Genomic DNA, 4544 nt, shown 5'->3' on the forward strand with positions numbered 1-4544 from the left:
CGGATTGAGCGATAAAGGCTTCGATTAGTTGTTAGGTATAATAAGGAAAATGCTCCTAGAAAAAAACGAGTTGCCAAAAAAGACATACTTGGCCAAGCAAATGATCTGCTCCATCGGCCTCGAGGTTGATAAAATCCACGCGTGTTCCAATGATTGCATATTGTACCGTGGATAAAAATACAAAGACTTGGACAAGTGCCCCAAGTGTGGAGCTCCACGGTACAAGGAAGGGCCGTCAGATGAGGATACCAAGACCAGAGGAGGTCCTGTAAAGGTCGTTTGGTATTTCCCTATAGCTCCCTAGGTGCATAGGCTGTTTGTATGTGCAAAGTCAGCCAAGCTGTTGCGCTGGCATGGCGAAGAGCGTAAGAAAGATACAATGATGAGGCACCCCGCCGATGGACATGACTAGAGGACTGTCAATACTATGTTCTATAAGGACATCGATAGAGAGGTAAGGCACCTTTGGTTTGCTTTGAGCACAGATGGGATGAATCCTTTCGACTAGGTTAGAAGCAATCATAGCACCTAGCCAGTGACGCTCTGTATATACAACCTTCCACCTTGGGTCTGTATGAAGCGGTCGTACATCTAGATGCCACTACTGATCCAAGGGCCAAGACAACCTGGGAATGACATCGATGTGTTTCTAGAACCAGTGATCGATGAACTAGTGGAGATGTTTGAAAAGGGTGTGCCGGATGTTTGGGACGAGTACAAAAAGGAACATGTCACGATCAAGGGAGTACTTATCGCTACAATCACCGACCTGCCAGGTCGAGGTTCGTTGTCCGGAGAGAAGATAAAAGGCTATACTGGATGTGTCGAGTGCTTGGACAACACCGATGCGGTAAATCTGCCAAATAACTCAAAGATAGTTTATATGGGACACCATAGGTTCCTTCCTAAGGATCACCCTTACCGTAGGAACAGAAAAGATTTCAACGGTACTATTGAGAAACGCTTAGCTCCAAAATATCAAGACGGGCCTACGATACTTCGAGAACTCAACAAACTAGATGTTGTCCTTGTGAAGGGGGACAATGCAGTAGTAGCGCCTGATGGGAGCATTTGGAAGAAAAAATCAGTTTTCTAGAAACTACCTTACTAGCCATTTCTGAGTGTACTCCACTGTCTTGATCCCATGCACATCACTAAAAACGTGTGCGCTAACACTCTTAACACCTTGATGGACACCGGGAGGACATCGAAGGATTCACTAGCCACATGCCTAGATATGCAACACTTGGGAATCAGGAAGGAGCTGCATTCCGTGGAGCTAGAGAATGGCCAGTTCAAACTTCCGGTTGCGTCATGGACATTGAAGAAGGAAGAAAAGCATGCGCTTATTAGTCTCGATGGGCTACTGTGCGAACCCGAAGAGGCTAGTGAACATGAGAGAACTCAAGTTCAACTATGGCCCTATGAAGGCCCATGACTGTCATGTTATTATGACTCAGCTTCTCCCTGTTGCCTGCGTGGTATCCTCCCCCCAAAGGTCCGCGCCCCAATCATAAAGCTTTGCTCATTCTTCAACGCGATCTCAAAAAAGGTCATTGATGTGTCCACGCTAGAGCAGCTGTAGCGGGACATAGCCGAAACTCTCGTTAGGCTTGAGATGCATTTCCCACCGACTTACTTTGATATCTCATTGCATCTGCTCATTCATCTTGTTGACCAAATTAGAGCCCTTGGCCCAATGTACCTGCATCAGATGTTCCCTTTAGAAAGATTGATGAAAGTTTTTAGGAGGTATGTTAGGAACAGATTCAGGCCAGAAGGGGGCATGGTTGAAGGATGGTCAACGGAGGAGGCCATTGAGTTCTGCACATATTATCTCGACATCAAAAGGGTCAAAGTTCTAGAATCTCGTCACGAGGGAAGACTACGTGGCGAAGGAACGATCGGAGAGAAATCTGTTACAGTAGACGACCCTGTTTATTTCAGACATGTACAGTTCGCTGTTCTCCAGCAAGCAAGGGTGTGATGCCATACATTGACGAGCACAGGCAATCGCTGCAAACTCTATATCTGAGCAGGTCATAGGCTTGGCTGGATAAAAAACATAAGGAGGAATTTGTCAGCTGGTTGCGACATCGCTTGCTTGAAATAAAGTTGGGTAATCAACTAGATGCCTTAGCCAAGGGGCCTTCGAGTACATATCTTAAGTTCCAAGGGTATGAGATCAATGGATTCACATTTTATACAAAAAGGCAAGATGGAAAGAGCACATACCAAAGTTGTGGTGTTCGTTTTGATGCTCACGACAAAAATGGCAATGTGCAGGCGACATACTATGGTTTCATAGAGGAGATATGGGAGCTAGCCTACGGTCCGTTGAAGGCAGCTCTTTTTCACTGCCAGTGGGTCCGGCTCAAGGAAATCAACATTGACCGCGAAGGGTTCACTACCGTTGATCTCACTAAGACCGCATACAGAGACGACTCCTTTGTCCTTGCAAGAGATGTTATGCAAGTCTTCTATGCAAGGGACAACAAGACAAAAGGAAGGCTAAAAGTAGTCTTAGAAGGGACCGCATACAGAGATGTTATGCAAGTCTTCTCATGTTTCACTCTCACTTCTCAAGACATCCACTCTCTTTCTACGTGATTTGGTCATGGCTCCTGCATTTTTCAATGGTATTGATATGTTGTATTCTCCAATATTCTATCTATATTCATTTGATCTATATTTATATTCATGTTTCTTTGCATTCTACATTTATATATATTATTATTCGTTGCATTCGATCTATATTTAATTATGTTGCCACATTTTACTTGGAAGAATTTTTTGTGCATATATTTTATGTTCATATTTTTTTTGCATTTTATCGATCAGGTGGTATGAACAACGGACCTCCCCTACCACAAGAACCAGGTTTCCACCCTGGCGATGAGTCATTCGCTCCTAATGTGGCTATTTCACGGTTCTCTGTTCTAGCTATTGTATGAAATATTTTCCAACATCTTTTGTTTTTGATACTAACAAATAAGTGTAATTAGTTTAATATCATTGTTGCATGCATATATGTCGTAGACTATATCCCCAATAGATTGGCTACAAACAACACTTAGACTATATCCCTAATGCTGGTGATATCCCCGTCCCGCAAGCAAGCGAATGGTTTGCGAGCTACAACCATGCGGATGTGGTAAAATGGTCACTTATACCTGAGTCATGGTTATTTGTTGTTTATTATTGTAATAACATTCTCTATTTTTTTCTTTTTCTCCGCATGCAGATTGCGCTCCAGGACCTTACCTACGCTGCATGTGGCTTGTAGGCCGTTCTAGACCAAGCTACGGAGCAACTCGGGTACGATTGGGACTTCTGTAATGGAAACCTCGGCCAACTTACTATAGAAGGACACCAGTACTGCATAAGGATTACTAACAGGGGCAGTGATCGTTCAGTAGGTTACATCTATGGCCGATCATTCTTTTGGTATTGTGAGGCACGAGAGAGTGCACTCATATGGTCATTGGACTTCATTGATACAAGCGGATACATAATTCGTGACATCAATTACCATATATGGCTACAGAGGCATGTTAGTGTGCGTGGCCCGATCGATCCCGACAGTGATTCTGATAGTAATTAATGTTTATTTAGCTTGGTTTTTAAGGTCGTAGTTTAATTGATTTCTAATTTTAATATGTACGGCTTTGTGTGTTTAATTATTGTCATGCATGTAATTCGTGTAACATTTGTTGGGCAACTAGAAATATACATTCCGGTGTTGTATTGGTCTCAAAATTATTCTCAGGCTTGCACATGCCACGTGTGAAGGAAACACCAAGTTTAAGATTTTTTGGAGATGGTTTGCTACTTTCTGAGGTTTAATTGAATTTCCGCGCGATGCCACCGTTTAATTATTGGTTGGATTGAGTCTACCCACGAAAAGATCCGGAATGGTGTCAAACTTTTACACAGGCTCTAATGTGCTCTAGGGATAAGAATTTTGTGGAGGTGGATGAAAAAAATCTATTGGGTCCAAGATGAAATTCACCCTCGTTTGTCTCATTCGGCACAGAGACAAATATAATAAATAAAAAAAAGATAAAAAAAACCTCAGATCCTGTGTGGGGTCTTAATTTGGGTGTACATGCTTGTCAAAAAAAATTCAAGACATTTCGACATAGGCGGAGTATACATGCTTCACAGAGGTACACGTGCCCTTTCATCGAACCATGACTATACACATAGGTTATCAAGGTTTCTGTGGTTCATAGGCATTCCGGTGTCGTATTCATCTCAAACTTTTTCTTAGGCTTGCACGTGCCACGTGTGAAGGAAACACCAAGTTTGAGATTTTCTGGAGATGGTTTGCTACTTTCTGAGGTTTAATTGAATTTTCGCGCGACGACACCGATTAATTATAGGTTGAACTGAGTCTACCCACGAAAAGATCTAGAATGGTGCTAAACTTTTACACAGTCTCTAATGTGCCCTAGGGATAAGAATTTTGTGGAGGAGGATGAAAAAATCTATTGGGTCCAAGATGAAATTCACCCTCTTTTGTCTCATTCAGCACACAGAAA

Source organism: Miscanthus floridulus, chromosome 18 (genome assembly GCF_019320115.1).
Source record: "Miscanthus floridulus cultivar M001 chromosome 18, ASM1932011v1, whole genome shotgun sequence".
NCBI classification, from domain to species: domain Eukaryota; kingdom Viridiplantae; phylum Streptophyta; class Magnoliopsida; order Poales; family Poaceae; genus Miscanthus; species Miscanthus floridulus.